This window comes from Pyxicephalus adspersus, chromosome 11 (genome assembly GCF_032062135.1).
Source record: "Pyxicephalus adspersus chromosome 11, UCB_Pads_2.0, whole genome shotgun sequence".
In the NCBI taxonomy this organism is placed as follows: Eukaryota; Metazoa; Chordata; class Amphibia; order Anura; family Pyxicephalidae; genus Pyxicephalus; species Pyxicephalus adspersus.
The window spans coordinates 7806842-7833217 of NC_092868.1; the positions used below are offsets into that span (position 1 = coordinate 7806842).

At 42.6% G+C, this 26376-nt stretch overlaps 1 long non-coding RNA gene across 1 annotated transcript; it reads left to right on the plus strand.

Moving 5' to 3' along the window:
- The first annotated feature begins 862 nt into the window (after nt 1-862).
- Nucleotides 863-23496, plus strand: LOC140340429 (uncharacterized). Its single transcript, XR_011922645.1, has 3 exons — nt 863-1081; nt 22175-22347; nt 23380-23496. It is a non-coding gene; the product is annotated as an uncharacterized lncRNA (long non-coding RNA).
- The last annotated feature ends 2880 nt before the right edge of the window (nt 23497-26376 follow it).

A 26376-nucleotide genomic window follows, 5' to 3' on the forward strand; every position in this document is an offset into this window, starting at 1 on the left:
AGTGCTGAAGTCCAAAATACCTACATAAACTTTTTAGAAGGGTCATGTCATGGGGTCCAAAGATCTTTCTGTACTGTAGAAATAATTAAAAAAAATATCAGGTAGTGGAGGTGTTACTTATATTTACAAAAACAGACATGGAGTGGGTGGGGGGATGGTCAGACCCAGAGCCCACCAAAGACTTCTTTGAAAAAAAAAGAGTGGGCATGTGTGCTCAACCCAAAAACAAGGGGGGGGGGGGGGGGCGGTCAACTAATATTTTAACTAGAACTCACTGCTTTTGAAAAGGTGTGCAGTCTGGTTGAGCAGATATTCTGTTTTAGGAAAAGTAGTATATATGAATATTAGCAAAAAACATAAATGTAGTATTAGAGCAACGGGGGGGGGGGGGGATGGCATTCCCACTCGTGCCCACCCAACTACACCCCAAACTAGAACCACTCACTGCAACCACTCACTAAAATCAAAGGTGAATCTTTTTTTTAATTATATAAAATTTACCATTTACAACTCTCATGCAATAAACCTTCTCCCAGTTAACATAATTTTTTATTTATTCTGCTAAGTTTTCCAAATTTTCAAAGAAAACTCAACAAAGCATAATTCAGCAATTCCACTAATCATCGCTTCTGTGTGAGATTGAGAAACAGCACTCACTGTTCAATGTCTGTGTGTAATTTAATATAGGGCTGTCATTCTGCATTTCAGCCACAAGATGCCGCTGTTTCTTAACACAGCTAAACAGGTTGCCAGTATTTGTATACTGATAGAAGGTGTGGTTGTACTGAGAAAGAAGAAGACAGGCAACAGGAAGCAGGAGAGCAGACATCTTGCAAGGACTGTGAAAAAGAATCCGCTCGCATCCAAGTGTCAGCGTTCTAGAGTCTCAGGAGCTGTGGCTGAGGGAGGCTGACCACCGTCTAAGGCAGATCCTGTCCAGAGGAAAAGGATTGTTTTCCAGAAAGGCTGAAAGGAGCTGAGGAACGGAGCGCTGTCTGTCTTGCAGGACCTCATGTTTGCTGAAGAGACTTGTTGTTGTTGTTCAGTTTAAAGACATCATTAGATCCAGAACAAGACCCGGGTCAGTAAAATTGTGCATGCACCGTATTATAGTATTGGCCTGAAATACCAGAGACTGAGATTAGACCTGCAGTAGCTAGTAAGGGTCTATGTGTGTGGCAGGTCATAAGAACCAATTTTGAAAGAAGGCGCTGTGCTGTATCGACAGACTCTCAGACTCTGGGCTGAGTGTATGTAATGTAATTTTCTTTGGCTTAATATTTGGAATTTTGTTAATTGTTATATTAATCAGTAAAGTACGTTCTATTTTACATAAGCTGCTGCCTTCCCTGTTTGTGACTTCGCTGTATCCTAGAAAGCCCCCGGTACACGGCTTACATCTGTAGTGATTTAAAGCAATCCTGTCTTTTCTGGACAAACATGAATATGGTATGGGAGTTGTGGTGGGTTCCACTTACGACCTAAAATAAATAAAGTATGTTAATTAGTGGCAATACCTAAATTATGAGAGGTACAGGATTTTGTTTGAAAACTTGTTAGAGGTAAGAATATTATGAAACCAGAGAAAAGAGGTGTTTTTATACAAACAATATAGTTAATTTGGTGTGTGCAAATTATCTGGACAAAGCTCAGTAATTACATTAGAGGTGTCGCAGTATAAAATCAATCCATATAACATCAGGTGGTGGGAGAGTACCAGGATTTCAGTTTTTGACACATTTAGATAATTGGCTTCTTCAGGAAATATAAGACTGAGGAATGGTGTGCCCACAGGAATGGCAGGCATTTTTATTATTGCCAACTGCCAGACCGTCCACCTCTGCCTCAGGCCCAGCAAGACCAACCTCAGCTGCATCTGCAGGAGCAGAGGCCAGCAGAGGATGCCTGAACGCCCACAGGGTTCCAACCCTGGAACCCTGAATGAAGCAGACGGTCATCATCCAGAGTTCCAGACATGACTGCGGAGGTCTTTGGGAAGATGATGATCGACCAAGGGTTCACCATGGCCGAGACCCTCTCCATCCAAGCCTTCGTGTGGTGTATTTTCTACATCACCTCGGTCTCGTTACAGGTATGTAGAAGATACTGGGAGAAAGTGAAGGCATCAGAACCCGGATCCCCTTTCGGCAACTTTGTTGCCAATTCCCCCATACAACGGAAGGAAAGGCGGGTCACGGTGTCAATGCGAAGTCCTCACATACCAGGCCAAGACATCGCCACATACCTCAAGAGATTTTGCACCATGCTGAGGGACCCGACCCGAATTCTGAACGCCACTGGCTTCTGGACTGGTAAGTGGACCCTCACCTGCAAACTCAGGAGAGTCGCCACCACGTGGGACCTCCTGCACTTGCCACAGTGCATGGCCCATCTCGGCCCATGTCCCGGAATCCTCCACTATGAGGACATGCCATGGACCTGCAGAAGGTGCGGAGCAGCAGATCACATAAGGAAGGATTGCCCCGCAGTGTTTTGCAGACTCTGCCGTGCCACAGGGCACCAGTCCAAGGATTGCCCGAGGACTAAGATCTGTAACCTCTGCGGGGGGAGAGACCACCTCTACCGGGAATGCCCCAAGAGGACACGTTCCTATACGGGGGTGCTCAGAGGCACAGGACACGGAGGCAAAAACACTGGACGTGACAACAGAGGGGGACCATCCACCAGAGGTGAACATAGGTCCCCAGGGGCAGCCCGCTTCCCCACCAGATCCTCCCAGACCCTCCTCCTTTAACCCCAGACTCCACACCGCCCAGGCCCCCACCTAGGCCAAAATCCTCCACCGGGCCCACTGGACCTGGCCCTAAACCCCAACCCACCCCCAGGACCTGCCCCACCCACAGCCCAGGTCACCACCCCACCCACAGCCCAGGTCTCCACCCCACCCACAGCCCAGGTCTCCATCCCACCCACAGCCCAGGTCTCCATCCCACCCACAACCCAGGCCACCACCCCACCCACAACCCAAGCCCAACCACCCTCCCCACCAACCCAGCTCCCCCCCCCAGCTCCCACCCCCCAACCCCAGGACGCAACCCCCCAGGCCAACCAGGAGCCCCAGGCTCCCCCCCAACCCATGGACTCACGGTCCGCCCCCACCGGCACAGACACTCAAGCTCCTTCACCACCCTTTCCAGAATCCACTCCCCAACCCTGGCCCACAGAGCCACCCCCACCACCCAAAACCCCAGCCCCCCTACCACCAATCCACCCCCTCCCCCCAACCTATTTTTAGAAGAGGCCTTCCCCTCTGCCCCCCCACTGAGATGGACACCTCTGGTGCCCTCACGAGGGGGAAGGGGAAACACCCCCAGAGCCCTGCTGTGGACCCTGAAGAGGCAGGCAAAGGGTGAGACACCTCCCTCCCTGTTCAGTTTACCGAGGACCTTGCTGACGTCGTCCAGTATCTGGACAGCATACCCCACAATCCCCAGTCTCTTCCAACCCCCCCACAGAGGAGGAAAACGTGATCTGGGAGATGATCGAGGAAGAGGGAACTGTCCCCTTCTTGGTGTAAATTGTTTAGTCTCTGACTGAAGTGTCACTTTTCTCCAAACTATCATGGCTATAATGTCAATCTTTTTCATCAATGTGAGGAGCATAAGAGACCCCATCAGAAGGCAGACTGTACTCAGCTTCGTGGACATCCAACTGGGTGACATTGTCATGTTACAGGAATGTGCTCTTCCCCCCCAAGAGATACAGTCATCTTTGCTCCCAGTGGACCCAGGGTCCCTCTTACTGGTCTGGTGGTGGCGATTGCAAGTCAGCAGGCATAGCCATTCTGATCAGGGGTGGGCGTTTTACGCTTGACGCTGTCCACGATCTTGTCTGTGGCTGACTTCTGGTCATAGACGGCTCGTGGGCAGGAGAGCCCATTAGGCTCATCAGTGTGTACACCTCCCCTGAAAAGAATGAGCAACTGGAACTTTTCCAGACCCTGACGACTCAATTTGCAACCCCCGGGGCAGTAAAAATGGGCGGTGATTTCAACTGCCCAATAGAGGAGGACGGGCACAGCTCCGACATCATGGCAAAGTTGGTCGTTACCTCCCGCCTTCTCAAAGAGATGGTGGTGGAAGCTTCCTTGAAGGACATCGTAGGCTCCATCAGAAGTGGCGCAACAAACTACTCCTGGTGCTGCCCCGATGGATCTGTCGGCTCAAGGATAGACTTTATCTTTACATCGAGGTAACGTACAACAGGCACTCCATGATTCCCTTCTTCTTCTCAGGACACAGGGCCATTCTCTTTCAGGGGGACCTCGGCAAGGGCTTCGGCCCGGGTCCAGGCTCCTGGAAGCTGAACTGCACCCTGCTGGAAAAGGAAGAACTGATGGAGGAACTGAGGGGTGAGTATATCAACTGGAGGGAGGACAAGTGTAAGGAACTTACCCGTCCTGCGAGCCCGCGGTGTCCCTGGGGTTCCCAGCCACAGAGGGAGACGCCGCTGTAGCAGGCAGCATGGCCGAGGCTGCTGCTCTGTTTGCAGCTTGTCTGTCTCTGCAGGCGGAGGGATCCGTCCTGGCCAAACTACTGTTCAGCCAGGCAGCAGCCCTTGCATCCCTTTAGATGTGGTTAATGATATTCCTGCTCTCAGCACTCCTTTGCAAGTGCAAAGTAGTGCACGTCCTAGGGGTGCTGTGGGAAGAGGTGCGCATGTTACTATGCGTCCCTCTTGTACCCCCCGAGGGCTGCCTCACCCCGGGGCGGGAGCTAGTTAATTTGAATTCCCTGCGGCCAATTAGCCGCAGGGGATTTACTTGGTCTCCTATCAGACTGTGCCAGGTGGTGCAAGGTCATTGGTCATCCTGGCCATTTAAGGAGAGCCTGTCCTGTACACCATTGTCCGATATAGCCTCTGTTAACACAGTGTGCTTGGGTGTGTCTTTATGTGGTTTAAAGTTTATCTGTTTGTCATTACCTTAGTGACCTGGTCTGAAACTCACCTTGCTTGAACTCTGCCAGCCCTGACCTCGGATTGTTACTGACCATTCTGCTTGCTGCCTCCCCTGACCTCGGATTGTTCTTGACCTGCATTTGCCTTATACTCCTGTACTTCGCTTTATTGGACTTAACCCTTGCTGTGCTGTATGATTTTGAATAAAGCCTGATTTAAGGGTATCTGGAATTGGTCGTGGTTTGTGTGCCCAGGTGCATTACAACAAGGAGCATTTCGAGAAAGTTAGTGATTGGTGGGAGTTCGTTAAAGTCAAGCTCCGCAGCTTCTTTCAAGTGAGTGGACGCCAACAGGTGTGTGCTAGGAAGAGAGAACTCAAGAGACTGCAGTATGAGCTCGATCCCTCGATCCTGCCGGTGCAGCATCCACAGACGCCCCCCTCACTTTGAAGGAGCTGTTCTCTGCCGTCAAATCTTTTAGGCGTGGTAGGACCCCGGGCTGCGACAGTCTCCCAGCGGCGCTCTATGTAGCACTGTGGGATCTCGTAGGCCCGGACCTGCTCGAGCTGTACGAGGAGTTGGTGGTGGAGGGCAGAATACCGCCATCGCCGAGGGAGGGCATGATCACGATCTTGTAAAAGCGGAAGGGCGAGAAATGCAACCTCAAAAACTGGTGTCCCATCTCTCTTTTCAATGTGGACTACAAGATCCTTGCCAAGGTACTGGCCAACCGACTAAAGCAAGTTATCGGACAGATCATCCACCCGGACCAGACATGCAGAATCCCAGGGCAAAGGATTGCGGACAGCCTCGCCCTGGTTAGAGACACGGTCCACTACATCCAGGACCCCAACATCCACGCCGCCCTGGTCAGTCTGGACCAGGAGAAGTCCTTCGACCATGTCTCACACGGGCTCATGCTTAGAGCCCTTCGTAACTATGGCCTCGGTGAAATGTTCTGTTCATATGTTAACCTGATATGCCTTGACATCCACAGTACAGTGCTGGTGAACGGCTGGAAGACTGACCCCTTCCCGGTCCTCTCTGGGATCAGACAAGGCTGCCCTCTATTGTCACTATTCCTTTTTGTCTGTTGTATATTTGCCGAATGCATCAGACGGAACCCAGAGATCAGAGGGATCACCGCACCAGGACCAGACAGAAGGGAAGCGAAGTGCTCGGTCTACATGGACGACATGACGGTGTTCTTTGAGGACAAGTGTTCCATCGACGTGCACGTCCAGATCTGCAAAGACTTTGGCTGAGGTTCGGGGGCTAAAGTCAACTGCGGGAAGTCAGAAGCCATACTCTTCGGGAATTGGTACCTGCCTTCCCCTGCTCCCATCCCCTTCAACATCCAACCGGACTTCATCAAGATCCTCGGCTTCTGGTTCGGGAAGAAAGGAGCAGCCCTGAAGTTTTGGGAAGAGAGGCTGTCAAAGATGAAACAGAAATTCGGCCTCTGGAGCCTCAGAGATCTCACCATTGAAGGGAAGACACGATGCAATACAGTGAGAAGGACACTAGTGGATCGGTCTTTGACCTCTGCAGGGAACGCCATGTCAAGATTCTTCCTCCTCCCACTCTGGAGGAGCATAGGATGGGACAGCTCCGTGCCGTACAACTGGGACACCCCTTGGTTCTACTTGGACACCTTCAAATTCATCAAGGAGAACGAGCTGCAGGGTGTCAGGCCCGACCTGTGGAACCCGAAGACCTTCTACAAACAAATCCGTGGAAAGGACTCAATGAAACCTGTTCTGGGTAGGAATGCAGCCACCTGCGAAAAAATCTGGATCAATATTAGGTCCAAAAGACTTACCAACAGGCACAGGGACTTGGCCTGGATGGCGTTCCAAGGAGGACTACCCTTGAGAACTTCATGCAAACCTACAGGAACTTATGTAGGTACAGAAACTGCCCATTCTGCGTCATCGAAGAGGAGACAGCTTTGCACGTCTTCTGGCAGTGTCCCTACGCCCATGCCGTGTTGAAGACCATGGAACAGGAACCGAGCCAATTTGTCACGAGAAAGGCCATCACATACTGCGCTATGCTATATGTTCTGTTACACGGCAAATTCACGGGAGAAGAAGTCGAAGGAGCTTGGAGGGTTTTGAACTGTGTTAAGGAAGCTATCTGGTGTGCTAGGAAGCGCCTTATCATCCGGAGGGAGAGGATGTCCATCGAGGACTGCCGCAGACTGGCCCCTAGTCTGCTCAGAGACTAAAATCTGATGGACTTTCCAGGAGAGGAAGAGGACATCTGAAGAAGGCCCCCCTCCCCTCCACCCCCCAAGTTTTCTTTGTAAAAATTGTTTATGAACTCCAATAAAGCTTCAGGCCTGTGAGTTTCTCCCTATCCACATCCCCACCCAAAGCACAGCCGTACTCAGATGTGTGAAATGTGTGATTTTAGTTTTGTGAGAGCTCAAATAAAGCTTTGGGCCTTGGATGAGCTCTTAGGGATGGTTTTAGATGAAGTATTTTGTGTAGAGTAACAAAGGTGTAGAGTAACAATCTGTCAGGGTTGTTAGTGGTATAATGCCGCAGTGTGGAGGGATGAATGTTTTTTTTTGCGAGGGTGTTGTGGAGGATCGTAATGTAGTGTTATGCGCTGCGTTGCAGTTCCATGCATGTCTGAACCCTGATTGTATTGTTTTCGAATTGTGTGATTAATAAAATACTTTATTCAATCAAAATTTTTTATAGCACCATCATATTATGCAGCACTGTACAAGGTCCATAGTCATTTTACTAGCTATCCCTCAAAGGGGCTCACAATCTAATGTCCCTACTAGTATTGATGTTCGAATTTGGGTTGTCCCTATATTGGACCCGAATATGGCTGTTTGAATTCGGATAGACCCGACCCGAAAAACACAGGATTCGACAGCAAAAATTTGGGAAAATAAAAGTTAAAAAAAAAATTAATCTTAAATTCATTTATTTGTATGTGTTTTTATTTTAACTTGTTCTTTTTTTATTTTTTTACAAGTTATCCTACAATGAGATTATGAATCATAATGTCATTGTGGGATTCGCGGACTGTGGGAACTTTGCGGTTACAGCTAATTGAAAGCACCTGCCTTCAATTAGCTGTAACCGCAAGCAATACCAGGGCAATAGAGGTTGAATGGAGATACGTATCTCCATTCATTACCTCTACTGCTCTGTGGTTGGCTGAGAAATAGGAAACCCTGATGACAGCTCAAGCATCATCAGGATTTCCCTTTCCTCAGCCAATCAGGGAGCAGAGCAATCAGCGGAGCTTTACTATGCTGACAGTTCTGCTCCCCTGATCGATCCCGCAGCCCTAGAGGAGCTGTGACATGTATTACACATACAGAACATGTCGCAGCTCCTCTAGGGCTGCAGGAGCGATCAGGGGAGCAGAGCTGTCAGCATAATAAAGCTCCGCTGATTGCTCTGCTCCCTGAGGAAAGGGAAAGCCTGATGACAGCAAATGCATCATCAGGATTTCCCTTTCCTCAGCCAATCAGGGGAGCAGAGCTGTCAGCATAGTAAAGTTCTGCTGATTGCTCTGCTCCCTTATTGGCTGAGGAAAGGGAAATCCTGATGATGCTTGAGCTGTCATCAGGATTTCCTACTTCTCAGCCAATCACAGAGCACTGGAGATGAATGGGCACAAGTCTCCCCATTCACCTCTAGTGCTGAATGGCTGAGAAATGTAAAACCTCAGCCAGAGCACTAGGGGTGAATGGAGAGGCTTGTCCTCATTTAACCCCTAGTGCCCTGAAATCCCTCACTGTCAGGAGGATTTCCAGGTTCATTGCAACCCTGGAAATCCTCCTGTCATTGGGATAACCTGAAAAAAAAAGTTAAACTACACAAACACACACATTAATAAAATAATTTTAAATTAAAGCCTTCTCCTATTTTTTACTTATATTTGAACCCTTTCAGGGAATAAGTAAGTGGATTTATGTACCCCTGTACTCATTCCCCAGGGTGGGGCGGTGGAGATCTGGGAGTCTCCTTATTAAAGGGGGTTCCAGATTCCAAAGTCCTGCTAAAAATATTTATATAAGCCCCCATTGTTTTCAATGAAAGCTTTCATAAAAGCTTAAAAACGCTTGAAAAAGCCTCCATTGAGTTCAATGGAAGCGTTTTCCCGCGTTTATCCAGCGTTTTATTTTTTAAATGTTGCAAGCAGCGTTTGAGATAATGCTCAAAAACGTGCCTGAAGGAAACGTCCTGGTGTAGATTAGCCCATGGGAATGCAGTCCGTGTAGACTAAAGCTGCATACACACGTCCAATAATTATCGCTAGAAACGACCGACAAACGACCGATGAACAACCGATTGGCCAAAAAAAAGTGACCAAGGACGCCGACGAACAAGGATTGATGTTTGAAATGAACGACCGCCATGGTGGATCTGATTGGTCGACGATCTTTCACTATCTATCGTGTACGGTCATTCAGTGATTGTGCATGTTTCTGCGGTACACTTTCTCCTTTACATGTCCCTCCCTGCATCGTTCAAGGGATTGTATCTAGCATGTGGACACTGTTGGTGGATTATATATGAATGATTATATTGTTACAGCATGTACAGAATTGTGCACAATATGATTGTTCAAGTATAATCGTGCATAATCGTTGATCGGTCGTAATCGTTCATTTTCTAACAATAATTATTGGAAGTGTGTACCTAGCTTTAGCCTAATATTGATGTGACAGGTGCAATCTTCATGTGAAGTACACACATGAAAAAAAATTTTTCCTCCCATTGACTTTAATGGTGTTTGACTTTGGCATTCGACCTCCCGAATTTTTTTATAGCTGCCGAACACTAGTCCCTACCATTGTCATATGTCAATAATACTGTCTACGGTCATTTTTTGAGAGGTTGCCCAATAACCTAACTGCATGTCTTTGGAATTATTCATTTGCTAGCAGGGGATTTTTGCTTTAGTTGAAGGGATGAAGTTTATGTAGCTGGCTCCACTTATGAGAACACAAGGTGAGGTAGAGTGGAAGTTGTCTGCCTTAGTTGGGTGAAGGGGTATATGAATATTCCCAAAGCTTTAAGGCTGCAAACCTGTAGTCGTTTTGGGGTTTAAGTCTTGGTAAGGACCTTAAATAGCTGCTCACTGAAGCTCCAGCCCCTGAAGCTGGGTCTCCTTACCAAGACCTCACCCCCCAAAATGGACAACTAATTTGCACACTGAATTAAATTATATATTATTTGCCAAAAAAGAACAAAGCACGTCTTCTGGAGTAAAGATTTGCTTAGGATGTCTGTTGTCCACATCCTTCTTTATCATGATGCTCTATTTAGGATATATGATGTGTTACTGAGTAATTGAGTCCACAATTATATAGTGCCAGAAATTCCAACTGACAAGAAGGGGTACGAGTATCCAGCTTGTTCTTCGGTTGATACTAAACTATGTACTTTAAAAACATATACAACCTGCAGAAAAGAAAGTGACAAATGTGTTAAATTTGTTGGATGTTGAAAAAAAACCTTTTTTTGTTTTGTTTTTTTGTTTTGTTTTAATCCTCACAGTATTTTTTTCTGCTTGAGTGTCTCCACTATAGAATAGATGAGATATCCATTAATTCTAACTTTTTACAAAAACAGAGAACATAGAAAAATAGAAAAGAGTGATGACAGAAATAGTCTGTCTTTTTTATTATTATTTATTTGTAGCATTTTTGGCTGACTATAGAGCTATTTTTGTCCCAGTTGAGTCTGTTCCCAGCATCATCTATGATGTTTTCCTACTAATTAAAGGTAATCCCAGTAATTACTAAGGAATGTAGCTTAGAATTCCAACTTTTTGTTCTAAAATTTAAAATTAGATTTCATTCCAAATAGACATGTAGGAGCTTTTCTAAAGTAACAAAAAAATAGGTATGGGGCAAAATGTGTTTAAACTGCAATCAAAGAGTTAATAGGGTATCAGCATATCACTTATTAGTATCCCGATTCTGACAGATACACAAGGTTTATTTTTTCAGTCCAACTAAAGCATATCTGTAATTATAGCCCCTTGCCCTTTGGCAAAACCAGCAACCTGCCCACCTCCAACAGGGACAAGGACAACCATTACAGAGGAGGGTCACATCCCCACAACATGACCCTACAAACTGGTTGCTCCCTATTGGTGCAATGTAAAAAGCTCCTCCAACATGGATTATGTTAGTCAGTCCAGCAAGAGGGCAACCAGGGGCAGCTGTTCCTGGTTGTCTTCTTACTGGTTTGGCTGAACGCTTCATCCCAACTGACATTGTCCTCAGCTTCCCCTTAAACTGTACCTATCATCAATGTTGTTTTGTTTTTTTATAATAAATACAAAATAAAAGATCATCTAACTCATCATCTAATGAAAAAATCAGCTTTTATGTATTTTATTAAGTGTAAGGGAAGGACTACTCCATTCTCATCTTTAGTGTTGGGGCAATAAAGACTGAACAGCCTCATGAGATACATAAGTCACATTTCCCAGAAGGTTGCGGGCTGTCCCTTCTGCACATGCCTGCTCATCACCATGCACAGAAGGTGCTTTCCTGGAATATAAAAAAATAAATTGCCGATCTCACTGCACATGCAGTTTTTCTTACATTTCCAGGAAGCCACATCTCCCATTCTCGCACATGCATAGTGCAAGATCGGGTGACATAAAAAAAAAGTCAACGTCAGAAAGATGAAGGAACACAGGATGATGCAAGGCTGACTGGACTAGGATCGCTGAGGGATTGACAGATTTCAACCTATATTCAGTTATGTCATATTTTTATTTTCCTGCAACTGTGCAGTGAGGACCAATCTGCTGTAGGCTCACCAAGAAACTTGATTCTGGAAACATTGAATACATTACTGTGCTCTTTTAAGGCCATTGGGATCTGGCTAATGGTCACCAAAATAGTTATAGAAGCTCCATGTAGGTAGTGATCATTTAAAAGCAGTGTATAATCTCATAAACCAATGAGAAGGAGGTAGATTTCAAACTCACTGCCCCCACCTCCCCCAAATATATGTAGCCCCATCGAATCTATAAAATACAGAGGTTCATTTGTAACAGTACTCATTTGTTAACACCACTTTACCATGCTAACAACTAGGTGGTGGTGCCCAGTGTTCTTTCTGTTTATGAGAAAACAGAGAGATATGTAATTAGGGGCCAAGCATTCATATCACTTTGGAAGGTCACAAAACAAAACCCTCCACCTCCAACAATTTTTTTTAAATATTTTACTACAGTTTCCCCAAAGAGCACATTTGTAGAGATGTGACCATACCAATAGGTTTTTAAATAAAACCCACATGCGTCCTCCCAATATCATGTAATTAGTTGTTCATGTTTTACTGAATTGTCCCTTTATTATTGGAAATTTTCTTTAATAGATGATGTAGATGTGATGTAGATGACTTCTCTCAAATAGTTGGACTGTATGTGCATAATACCACAGATTTCAGGTGCTACGACCCCAGGAATAACTCAAATCTGGACTATTCAGAAGAATGAAGTAATATATGGCAGGAAATGGACATACCATCTTCAAATAAAATTTAACCATGTCCTGCTGGCCAAACTTATTTAAGTATACTTACATGAATGTGCTGCGTTATTTGCATGGGATTGTAGGAAAGCTCTTTGCAAAGAGGATTTTAATAGTGTAAGGAAATATGATTGAAAATACACTTACATGTTTAAATATAATTTGTTCTGAAAATAAATTGTGGCAATTTTTACCTGAAAATACATACTTTGCCTTGAATATAAATATAGTTGTCACTATTAACAGCAGTAATCAATACCAATAAAATAACATAAATAAATATGTCTATGTTGTATTGTTTCTTTTTAAGAAATATTTAAATAGGAAGAAAAAAAAAACACATTGATCACTCTGTATATCAAACCCCTAGTTTTTTTAAAGAATAATGTAGTTTGTACTTTTGAGTTGGTTATGAGAAGTTACGTGCATTATTGTTGGCCACCACTAGATGTCACTGTGTTATCATGGAAAGTATGTAACAAACTCATATCTTTGGTGACATGAATTTGATACACACTTTATAAAAAGGCACAGCAACATCCCAGGTATAGATAGAGATTCTTTTTCTATTGGTATTTTTACAAAAATATCTGCACAACACACTGTACATTAAAATACAAATAACATATCTTACATTACATATCTTCCAAACAGGGTCTCACCTGTCTTCTGAGTTTGTATCTCCAATCTTTTAATATTCAGGTAGCTAGGATGGTCGCTTTTCTTCCCATTATCCCTTCTTTCCCAACACCATTCCCTACCCTGCACCTTCCCCAAATAACCAACACCACACCATAACCTTTTTTTGGGGAATGGCCCAAAAGGCTACTTTATTGCCATCTCCCTACCCTCTTTTACTTTATATTTTCAAATTATCCCGACAATTTACATTTTCCTAAATACTCTCAACAATTTTTAATCAAATTTAACAATGGTATATGACATAACAATATTATAAAAACAGAAATAGTCATAATATATGTTTATATAAACTAAATATAACATATATTATTTTATGTTACACTTTATTACAATATATAACAAATATACCATAATTGTAATTTATACTGGTTGTAGGTCTTCAAGGGCAACGATTCACCTACCAATGTATTTTTTTTTTTTTTTTTTTGAAGGGGGTGGATGTGGTCTGCACCACTCATATGTTATTGTTACCAGCTGCTCTGTACTACCACTGGCATAGGAACAAAACTTTACTTGCAGTTCTCTTTTACCACTACCAGAACCATAGACCATCCATTCATTAAGGAGACGCTATGCCATGATGACTCTTCCACCATTTTAACCACACTCCTAATTTTGCCCCCAAAAACCTTAACTGCTTGCCTGTTAGTGCCTCGCTAACAGCCTCCACCCTTACGTTTTTCCATATTGCAACCCTATTCTATTGTCCAGACATTTGGAAAATACGGGTATCACAGATCCCTGCAGGATCAGGGGATCTGTGATCCCTTCAGTGTCACCCACCTTGCAGTCCCCTCTTGCAAGCACCATCTCTGCTTCTGGATCCAACCCTCTGCATACTTCCTGGTCCAGGTCATGTGATTCTCGTTAAGCTGTTCCCTTGCCTCAGAGGAATAGGGTGTTCCGCAGATGCACTCCCTCTGCTGGCAGGCATGTGAACAATACCTGAGGCTATCCCATCACCAGCACTCCCCCTGCTGGTGGGGTTAGTGTTTTTGGCTTACATAAACTATACTCATCACATGGCATCCCCTTTTTAAGGAAGTTGCCTGGCCACAGGAAGTTGCCCGGAGAAGGAGTTTCCTGTGGTTCTACTACCAGGTTTCTACAGCTCCAGTCTCTGTGTACTGTTCCTGTGTACTGACTCTGGCTTGTTTCCTGATGACTCTTGTTTGCTGTCTGTCCTGACCATTAGCTTGCTTCCTGACAAATCCCGTTTGCTGCCTGCCCTGATCTTTGGCTTGCCTGACTACTCTTTTTCATCATTCATTGTGACACTACGTCCTGTTTCTGCCTGTCAACAATCACCAGCCTCGGCATGCACGGGGGCCAAATACTGGCAACTGCCCACAGCGCAACATCCTCACCTCTAGAAACTCTGCTGAAGACTGGGCAGCTGCTTAGACTCTGCGCCCTGTGCACATCTCTGCCAACTGAGCTGGTGACACAGAGGGTCCACCGTCCTGCCCTGCGTCCTGCTGAGTTTTCAGTGACCCCCGTGTCACCTGTGTCTCTTTGTTGCTTTTTGGTACTAGACCCCTAGATTTGTTTCTGACCTCGCCTGTTTGCTACCTGTCTCCACCCTAGCTCTAATTGACCACTCTCTTGCTGGCTGATATTGCACTATACACTGTTCTGCCAATCATGGAGTATTCTCTTTTTTTTAGCTGTAGTACAATTCAGCAATTCCACTCATTCCCAGTCCTGTAGTGTCTTAAAACAATCATGTCTTGTCTGGATAAACATGAGCATTGGTACAAGTGGCAATACAAATGAACAAGAACAAACAAAAAAGTCCAAATCTTATTTGTAAAACACCTGGTAATTTTTTAACCTATTTATTTTATTTACTTGTCTATTCTTTTCTATTTCAGTGTCCCCCATATAGAAAGAATGAGAAATTCATAATTCTTAGTTTATACAAGAACATGAACTATTTTCTTTATAGATGATGTAGAGCAGAACTGTACAGTGTAAAATATTAGAGATTTTAAGTTAATATTAGAGATTTCTCCCTGAAATTAAACCTTAAACAGGTGTGAAATATTTAGAAGAATGAAGTGATATATGGCAAGAAATGAAAATTAAAACGAAACCATGTCCTGCTGGATTTAAGCCTCTAGGGGGGCGCTAGGGCTTGCACAAAAGTGGTGTGAGCTCTGGGAAGAGTCAAGGTACAAAGTCTAAGAACCAACCAAGTCTTCTCCAGAGGCTCTAGTGGTGAGGATTTTGCACTGCTGGATACTGCCAGGTTGCGGACCTTGGGCACAACAGGGTGGGCAGGGTGATGCAAGGCACTAAATCGCTAAGAATAAGAATTGTCAAGGAAGGCTGGGGTCAAGGCAGGCAGCAAGTCAGGTCACATGCCATGGGTCAAATAGCAGGGATCCAGGAGACAGACACCAGTGACTCGGTTGTACGGTTTAAAGAATGGCAGTGGGGGCCAAATGCTTAAAAGTTGTATTTATAGTTGAACATACTGATATAATCTACAAATATTTACTTATTTTGCTACACCTTTATAAGCTCAAAGAGGACTACCATTGGTACAAAAAGTATACTTTTGCATGCAGTGACTTGTATATTACTGAGAGGTCATTGAAATAAAGCAAACTGAAAATATCAGTACTATATATTCCAAGATTGAAAACACAGTTTTAGAGAGGCCAGTAGTCGTAAGAAAATAGGCAAAGGGCCTACATGAAGGGTGGGAGGCCTTGCCCAGGGGTGTTAAAGGTTAATAAAATGAAGTAAGGATAGAGAGGGCTGCGCTAGTGTGAAGCATGGGGTAGTAGGAGATTAGGAATAGGATGAGTTAAAAGGTGCTTGATGGAAGTGAGAGGTCCTCTTTTGGAAGAAAAAGTTTCTGTTAGAACATAGGTAGGGATCGGGAATTCCAGGGCCTCTTAGCCCAGCTTAGAAGGCAGAGTCTTCATCGGGTGAAGCCTGGCTGCATGCCAGAGTAGCTGGGTGTGGGGGGGGTGGATTTTGTGAATCTTCCCCCTCGCGTAGGTTAGCAGGATTGCAGCCTCGGAGGCACAGACCTTCGGTGTGCCTGGAGAGCCTGATCACCCCCCTTTTTTTCAGGGGGGTAGCCAGGGGGTAGCCCCTTCTAGCTAGCAGCTGGGTTGAGGGAATCAGAGAGCAGTCTAGGGACAAATCCCCTGTCCATTGCTGAGCTTTGGAGTAGGGGCTGCAGCTGTCAGGGTGGGCAGCCCCTAATGCCCTGGGAGAGAGACATGCAGGCCTGGGGCCTCTTTTGAAGGAGCAGTTACTTAATATTGTTGGCCCACTCTGGCTGAATGCTTTGCACATGAGGATGTGACCAACAGGGGGCACAGCCCCCGATCTACTGTAAGCAGGCCTGGGTTGCGTAGGCCTTACCTGAAACCGTGGACTCACATGATACGAGTGCCCTGCAGATGGCTTTCAAAGATTCTATGGTCCAGAGCTATGTGGTGACGATGGCCTCCGCAATCCCCCGGCACTTTTTTCTGTTGTCTAATGGGATATTGCTTGCAGGATCCCCAGGACTGGACGTGACATCACAGGTGACGCGGGCAGGTCACCGATACTCGGAGCTCCCCTTTAGATAGGGGAGCTCCCTTTTATTATGTGGAGCACCAGTAGCCGTACAGGGTGTATGGGGATACGTTAGGTGGAGGATAGAGGTTGGAAGAACATGGGAAAGGAGGGGTTTGGTTTGGTGTCAGGCAGGGCAACCTGGTGAGTGGAGTGTCCCTTTGAGTGTGGGGGGGCAGGTGTGGTAGGGAGTGCACCCGGGCATGTAGGATGTTAGGAGGTTGTGGGCTATTTTGTAAGGTGTGCAGCGGGGGTCACATGCAAAGGGGATGGTGGAAGGAAATGTTAGAAGTGGGGAACTTGAAGTCCAAAGGGAGAAAACTGTGGGGGAGCGGGGGTTAGGGACATGCAATGCAGCTACTGTTAGGCCTGTTGTCCATGGAGATGTTTTTTCTCCTAGGTGTCAGTACAGTGGGACGGTATTTATTAATACCCCTGGTGTCGGTACAGCAGGATGGTATTTGCTATCACTCCCTGTTGTCAGTACTGTGGCATGGTATGCATTGGTTTTCCCAGGGTCAGTACTGGTGGAAGGTTTGCTTTAATTCACCTTGATATCAGTGCTGTTGATGGTATTTGCTATTACTCCCTGCTGTCAGTGCTGTGGGATGGTGTACTCCATTTCTCCCAGGTGTCATTGTGGTAGGATGGTATTTGCTATCACTCCCTGGTGCCAGTACTGTGGGATGGAATGCATTAATTCTCCCAGGGTCAATACGGGGGGAGGGTATGCTCTATTACTCCCTGGTGTCATTGCTGTTGATGGTAATTGCTTTTGCTCCCTGGTGTCAATGCTGTGAGATGTGGGAGGGTAAGCACTATTTCTCCTGGGTGTCAATACAGTGGTAGGGTATATTCTATTACTCCTTGGTGTCAATGGTATGGGACGGTTTACACTATTTCTCCCAGGTGTCAGTACAGTGGGATGGTGTACTCTATTACTCCCTCGTGTCAAGGCTGTGGGCTGGTATACACTGTTTTTTCTCAGGTCTCGGTATGTCTTTTACTCCCTGGTGTCAGTACTGTGGCATAGTAAAGGCTCTCCCTTGTGTTCTCCCTTGTGTTGGTACAGTGGAATGGTATAGTCCATTAGTCCCTATGTCAGTGGTGTTAGATGACATGTTCAATTACGGTACTTTCTGGTCTCAGTGGTGTTGGAGAGTATATTCTATTTTTTCCTGATGTAAGTACTTTGGGATGGCTGAGTTGGGTCCTCCCTATCATTAGGGGTTGGCTGGTATACTATATTACTTGATGGTGTCTGTACAGGGGGGGGGTATGGTCTAATTACCTTCGGTTTTCAGTATGGTGTGAGGGTATATGTTATTACTCTAACTAACACTGACAGTGTTAGTACACTGGTGTCAGGATGGTAGGGATTGGTTTGCACTATATAATCTTGGTTAAGTAATAATAATAATAACGGAGTGTTATTTTTTGTTAATGTATGCTTGCATATCAAAAGTGTAAATGTATTTATTTATTTGGCATTTATTTATTTTTGGATATTTGTTAATTACTTGAATGGTTAATTTATTTAATGTTGTTTAAATAAACGGGTGCTTGTCAGCCAATTTGAATCCAAGATTGGTGTCTGGGTATTTAATGGTGGAGGAGTGGTCGGTAAGCAGGTGGGGGGTCAGGGGGAGGAGGAGGTTCTGATGGTGGTGGTCAAAGAAAGTCCGAGCTACCCTTGTCATAATGTTTGACTGCTAGTCTCAAGAGATTTGGAGAGGGATTACGAAACTTCACCCAGTGATAGAGTGCTGAAAAAGAAGAAAAAGTAAGTAATTATTGTGGAAACAATCAGTATCAAAACGTTTTACCAAACAATCAATTGCACCAGTTGTTTGACTTTTTTACCACTGCTTTTATGGTTCAGTTCCTGTTTATCATTTCTAAATATGCGGTCCTACAAAAAACAATTTGACTTTATACTTTACTCACAAAAGCATAAATCTGAATAACTGCATGCAAAGAAAAATAGAAAAAAATTATGTTTGAACTGTTTTTTGAAAATGGCAAAGCACGTTATGTAATGAAGCACAAGTGTACTTGAAGAGGGTTCAGCTGCCATTGGCAATATGAAACCTAGTACAAAAATCCTGACATTATTTTTAGCTAGTCTGGGTTATTGCCTAAAGTTATCATTTGTTCCACCATTATCCACCTGGGCGTTACACTGATGTCTAGATTTCTGTACCAAAAGCGGTACACTGTTTTTCATGAAATTTTTTTTTTAAATTGTAGACCTGTAATTTACAGAAATATGTCCGAACAGGGTTCTAGTAGATATCATGAACATAAAAAAAGTTTGAAACACACAATCATGTAAAAAAAAAATACTTTTAATAAAATTAAATAAAAAACACAAAAATCAGCTTAAACAAGAATACATAAATAAATCAAAAATACTGAAAATGCAATAATTCGGTATACTGTATAGCAATATATGTTTCTAAAACACCTCCCTAGTGTGGTAAATTTTAAAACAGAGTTCAACATCACATACCTATAGACAAAAACACATAAATATATTTTGTATTATTTTGTATTTGATTGGATACAGGACTTTGTATTGAATCCAATACAAAATATTTGAATTTCCCGCTACAACGCCCATTGACCGGAGCATGCAGTGACATCATCAGAAATCGCCGAGGGACGCGTACGTGAACGCTGGGTATTCTAATTCTTACCAAACTTCTGTACTTCCATGCAAAATGTGGTAATTTTTTGGCATAGAAATTTATTTTAAATTGTAGGCTATAATTCACTGAATTACTCAATAATTACTTAATTTTACCGAATTACCGCATAACTCACCGAAATATGACCAAAATTTAAAAAATTTAATAATAAAACGTTTTTTTATAAAACATAAAAAGAAATTTAAAAAGATCTTTAAAAAAATAGTGTATAATGTAATGTACCTGTACAGTAGCTTATATAATATACATATAATACAATTTTATATATATATATATATATATATATATATATATATATATATATATAATATATAAAGATTTCTTTGTATTGGACTCAATACAGCTTTTTTGTATTGAGTTCAATGCAAAGTTAATTGATTTTCCACCCCGCCTCCCGCCCACACCGACGCATGCAGCGACGTCACCGGGAAACCCCGGAGATCATTTCTGCACACAGCGGAAGAAGAAAGAAGAGGGCAGACGTGTCCGGAGGAGCTGCGAGGACCGGGTAAGTATTTTTTTCAGTTGTAATCCGTTTGTCATACAATGTTGTATGACAATCGGATTGCAATATAACGTTGTTTACATTTATAGCCACTTTGACTTTAGTTCGGGGTAAATGATAGTAGCAAGTTCGCTTACCCAAAACCAAGGTTGGGTTAAATGGCCAGGTGGTTAATTCGGTCTGCCTCAGGAGTAGCCTTAAAATAGCCTTTATGACTGCCAATGACAGTTTATATATGTAGTTCTTTTAGGGAACAGAAAAATGTCAAAGAGGTGCACAAGAAATTTAAACAGGTAGGCCACCTTAAACTCATGTCCTGGCAAACCACTTGATCACTAGTATCTTTGGTATATATTTTTTTAATTTGGAGGAGATCCTAATTATTTCAGACCAGTAATCATGTTCCGACTGCTACAATTCAACCGTATGAGCGGGGACCATGTAATGGATGTAGTTGAGTTCACATTGCCGTGGTTTGTGACACAATTCCTGGACATGACCTGTAGTTTCTAGTTCCCTCTGAGTGGAGATCTGCTTGCAATGACTTAAAAAAGAGAATGCAGTGAGCTGCATTATACAGTATTTATAGCACAGACATATTACACAGCACATTTCGATTCACAGAGTTTGGATTCTGAATGTTCCCCCCACAACATCCTTTTCTGCCCAAGACATTGCCACCTACTTCAGAGATAAAATAGACAAAATCAGACATGATGTCTCTGCCCACCGCAACCTCTTCTCTACAATCGACTCCCTCCTAAACCCCACACCTGCTCCCCCCACAACATCCTTCTCTGCCCAAGACATTGCCCCCTACTTCAGAGAAAAAATAGACAAAATCAGACATGATGTCTCTGCCCCCCGAGCCACTCCAACCATACCCACCCCTTCCACCTGTAAATCTCTAAACCCATGTTTTCAAACTTGCCTACCCGGCTTCTTCTGTCATTTGAAACCATCACTACTTCCCACACTACATATCTCACATCCTTTGTGTGTGAAATTCCCCCACCTACTAGATTTTGAGCTCTTCGGGGCAGGGTCCTCTCCTCCTCCTGTATCACTGTCTGTATTAGTCTGTCATTTGCAATCCCTATTTAATGTACAGCGCTACGTAATATGTTGGCGCTAAATAAATCCTGTTTAATAATAATAATAATAATAATAATAATAATGTCCTTTAACCCATTTGGGTCAGTTGGAAAATCTGATGGTGGTTTGTTCTGGTCACAAGTATAAGCATTAGTTTAGAAAAAAGTAGGAAATCTTAACACTGGTTGGGGGGCATTTTACTGGTTTAATGAGCAGTATGGAAAAGGTGCAAACCCTGTGATGATACCAACAAATTATTAGTCAACATTCATTTTAGAACTGCAAAATCTACAAATGCAGTGGCAGTTCAGTTTTATTTTGATGACTGCTGTTTAACGCATTCCTTGGCACTTATGACCCTTTCACTCCTGTGGTGTGAAACTGTGTAGTTGACTTCTCCCGGGCAAACAACAAATCTTGCTGTGGTCCCATAAACTGTAAACCCCACTAAAGGTTACCAGATCTGCACAGGGCTTCAAAAAAACAACCATGTGATTTGTCACCTTCAGGAACTGCCCTGCAATCTACCATTTACTTGGATGGGAGTGAATGGAACTGCAGTTGGGCCTGTGGTAGAACACTAGGGCTCACCATGGGTGACCCTAACACTACAGTCCCTCCCTGGCCTGCAGTAAGCCCTAAATCTCCTCTAAATACAATTGTCAGTCCTGGTCCCCAGAAATCCTAAACAATCTCTAACTGTCCCAGCAACAGAATACTAAGTTTTGATTAATAATATCAGATTTTTGTTCTGGGCTAATTTAGCTTTAACATAAATGAGAACAGCAGCAATAATTGGAAACCAGATTACTCTCTTATAGCGACATAAAAAATGTCATAAAAAAAGCAACATAAAAAAATAAATATTGGATAAAATTAAAAATCTAAAATTTACAAATGACGAATGAATAATTGTTCATGGCTAATGGGTGGAGAGACAGCTAAATGGTTTTACCTCTAGGGCTGAACTAATACACACAGCGCTAGTTTACTTTAAAAGAAAATACTGAGTGTAATTGTGTACTTTCCAGGTATTATGTATTGTGTGCAAATGACTGGGATAGGTCTGTAAATATTACTTTTAAATATAGCACATTTATTTCTCATTGTTCTATTTGCTAAATAGGAAAGAAATCTCAGCTCCCTGCAACCATTTACACCAGATAAATACCAAGGCTTGGGGATCGCAGACATCATTGTAGACACTTTGGAAGATCACTACCATTAAGGACATTGAGAAAAACAAAATGAAGACTTTTATCCTCATGCTCATTCTTTTCACCTTCAGTTTTTCGATAGGTAGGAAGATTATGTTTATTAATGTTGCAAATTTCCTAAAAGGACTCGTTTATACCTTATCAGTGTCTTGTGGTTCATTACTGTGTGTTGGGTTAGGATAGCACATTCATTATAAATTGGTTTTCAATGCACCCAGTGTCAAGAAAACTGAATCTGAACTTTTTGTATCCATGGCACACACCAAATTGCAGGCTTTTTTTACTGTGTATTGTGGTTCTCTGTAACCTAGGTCTATTTCCTAAAGGAACCATTGTGGTATTGAATCACATGTGCATTCTGAATGTATACTCTTCCTAATAATGAATTTATTTGATAAAACAATTTCTAAAACAAATGCACAAAACAGAAAATGAGTAAGCAAATACAAAGTTACCATACCATTTACCAATAATTTTACTTTCAATAGGTTTGATTGACTGAACAAGTCCTGAAAAAAAAACCTTTTACTTTGTAAAAATTTGTTCTAGAGAGATGGGGAATGACTGGAAGTTTTATACTACACAAAGGCAGATTTTATTTATGGATCCAAATTACAACCAATAAAACAATTGGATCTGAAGTAAATATGGCAAAGAGAATTTAACAATCAACCAATTGCAAACACATCAATTAGTTTCAACTAACTATAGATTAGTATTATGAGTATTATAAAAAAAATCATGCATATGCAAGCAGTGTGTTGGGGCTTCCAACTGATTAAATGACAGTTGGGATATGAATTGGATTGGTTGGTGAAGCAATAATAAGATATAAGAATAAAAAAGATTTCGCTGGACATACAGCTTTAGCCCCAGCATTGCCCTCTGTGCTCCATGAATTTTATGTAACTGTAGATGACACAAGAAGCATATTAAAAAAAAAAGCAATACTGGGAAAATTCCAACATACTTTGCATTTTTATTTTGTGGGAGATGCTGCAAAACGTATTACCTGCATTAGAATGACTGGTCTAATCAATGAAATATTCTGTACTATAGATACACAGACGTGAGTTTACATGACTAACTACTAATCATATTTTGTATGTCTTAGATGTGGCTTGTGGTGTCATGTGTTATAAATGCGAGGGTCGAAATACTGATACATGTACCGGAGAAAAACATCAATGCCCAGAGGGCAGCGTTTGTATGACCGTCTCTCAACTTGATGTATACAGTAAGCATTTTATCTTCTATCCTTCAATTAATTGAAAAACTGTACAGGTAGTCCCTGGGTACATATGAGATAGGGACTGTAGGTTTGTTCTTAAGTTGAATTTCTATGTAAATCAGAACAAGTATATTATTTTATTAAATGCAACTAGGACAGATGTTTGTTTCAACATATTTTTAGACAGCATGGTGTCAGTTACGGTATAAAATCCTTAATGTGAGTTAATCAAAAACAAAGCAAAAATGAAAAAACTTTTATAGAGCCTAGACATTCATTAAATTCTGGAGCAAGCTGTGCTTTGATATGAAAAAAAAAAAGAGTTTTGTTTTGTCATTAAGAAGGTACAAGAGGCTACATAAAGAGCTCACTCCTATAAGATCACCTACAACCTCAGCTGTGTTTAGCAAAAGATTTCTTCTGCAAGTCATGCAAACCGCCCTCCCCCCTCCAGCTACCGTTCTGCACACAATGTGCAGGGAAGCCATAATTCGTATCTAGGAGGTGTCCGTATGTCAGATGTACGTAACCCGGGGACTACCTGTGGTCCATTTAAGCTGAACTCCAGGCACAAGAAAAGTATTCTTCAAAAAACTGTAGTCCAAAAACCATTGCTATCCATATTCTTTTGAGTGCTTAACTTGCACTTCTAAGAAAATAGAAAAGCCCCCATGTACTCAATGGCCCTGATTCATCAAGAAGGTCGCTCGGGCATCGGAAGGTCACTCACGCATAGGAATTCGCGATCCGAAATCGGAAGCCATCGCGCAATTCAGCAACTGGATGAGCTCGCGACCGGAGCTGCTCATCCCCGGCAGCTTTACAATGGCGAGCTGGCATTAAAAGTTACCCTGTTCCCCTAAAAAAGCATTCTTTCTAATGGCACACATATTATACCCTTAGCCCTAAAAAAAAATGTTTGTGCTGTTCAAATGTTTAAAACATCTGTATGCGATAAGAAAAAGCATATTTTAAAATGACTTATTTCTTTTCTGTTAGGCAAGAGTTAACCTAGTTCAACTCCTCTACATAGGCGCCTATGTAAAAGCTTACGATGTCTGATCGGAGGAGCCGCCCGCGGGTAAATCCCGCGACTATCTTGCGACTGACTGCGCGCAAAGCCATCGGACAAGATTTTCCCTAATCTATGTTGCAGCATTTGATACTTTGCTTACCATTTAGCATAATAGCTTCTTTTTTTATTTGTTTTTACTTTGAATGTTTAAATGTCTATTTTGCAATTTTGAAGTTAATTTTAATGCTATGGTATTGTGTTTGTGGCCGAATTGTTTGATTGCCAAATTCTGCCTTTTTTTTAACACTTTTCAATGTTTGTCCTGCATAAATATTTTCTTTTTTCCACCCTTGATAGGGCAAAATTGCATATTGGTTTGGTAAGTATTTTTTGCATGCAATATTTGTTGGGCCATTTTTGAACAATTTTGGCTTTACATGGAAGTGTGGATTTACACACGTTTTGTTTGTTCTTTTTGTTTTTTTTTTTGTCATTTAGTGTAAAGTGTGTCTGTGTGTGTGTGTGTGTGTGTGTGAATTTTTCTTTTGATGTATTTTTATATCTTATTGGGAACTTTTAGCAAATGTTTCTTTTGAATAAGGTTGTTTCTAAGATGTTGTTGTTTGTTTTTTGGGGGGTTTGTTGTTATGTGATCTCCTTTCCAATCTACCAGGACACAGTTTAAAAAGACAATTGTGATTGTTTTTAACCTGTTCCTTCCTCTAAAATATTTTTAAGGCTAAAAACAGCACAATTGTCTTATTAAAACTCAGTTGTTTGATGCGCATAGTTCTGGGCCAAACGGTCAGTTGTTTAATGCGCATAGTTCTGTACCAAACTTCAGTTGTTTGATGCACATAGTTCTGCGCCAAACTTCATCCGCATGTAGCTCATAGTTGTGCACCACAGCGGACCCACTATGTGCGCTTGAACTGTTTTCAGTTAAAAAATGCACTGCACTTTTGCATAGTCCTCATAAACCCCGCTAGCGTTCTAATTCTGTCATTTTTTGATGCAAAAAGTGATCCTATTTTTTTTTGCGTAGAAATTTTTGTTTATATTGTGAGCCTGTAATTCTTAGAATTAACTCCGGGTAAAATAATTATATTTATTTATTATATTATAATCATAAATTATAATATAATACATAATTAAAATGCATAATTATAAAAAATAATGAAACAGACCACAACAGTGTAATTTATCAAAAAAAAAATTTTTATCAAAAAATTCTAACTGAAATTTTCCAAACAAGGGTGCAATATTATTGATAAATAAGAAGATAAATTAAATGCAGATTTTAGAAAAAAAAAATTTACATTTTTAGTAGACATCCCGGGTGTGGTAGATTTTAAAGCAGGGTGCTGCACAAAGTCCAACATCACAGTCAGGACGGTAGAACCTGGTTTCTTAGCGTTTCTTCCTTCCTCTGTCATCGGTCTTTGAGCCGCAAACCACGCACATCCTTGTAGGTGCCGCCTTTTTCTGGGTTGGTGGGATGTATTCAACGAAGTGACGACCCGTCAGGCGTTCTGGGTTGACAATAGTGGAAGCACAACGTCCAGGTCTATTCATAGCTACTGATGGTGTTTGGTGGTTCTTGACTATGGATTCGGAAACTTGCAAAATGAAGTCTGAATGATTCACAGGCCTCTGAACCTGGACCTGGACCTCCTTCCATCACCATCAGGTGTGTTAGAATGAGTATGCAACTCAGCTGGACACTAAGTGACAACCAGTTTGTACAGCAAGTGGAAGTGTGTTTGTATACAATAGTGCTAATATCAGGTAGCACAGCACAATGACAACAAACCGATAACACAACTACAAATGAACACAGGAGTTGTGTGGGGGCAAATCAACAT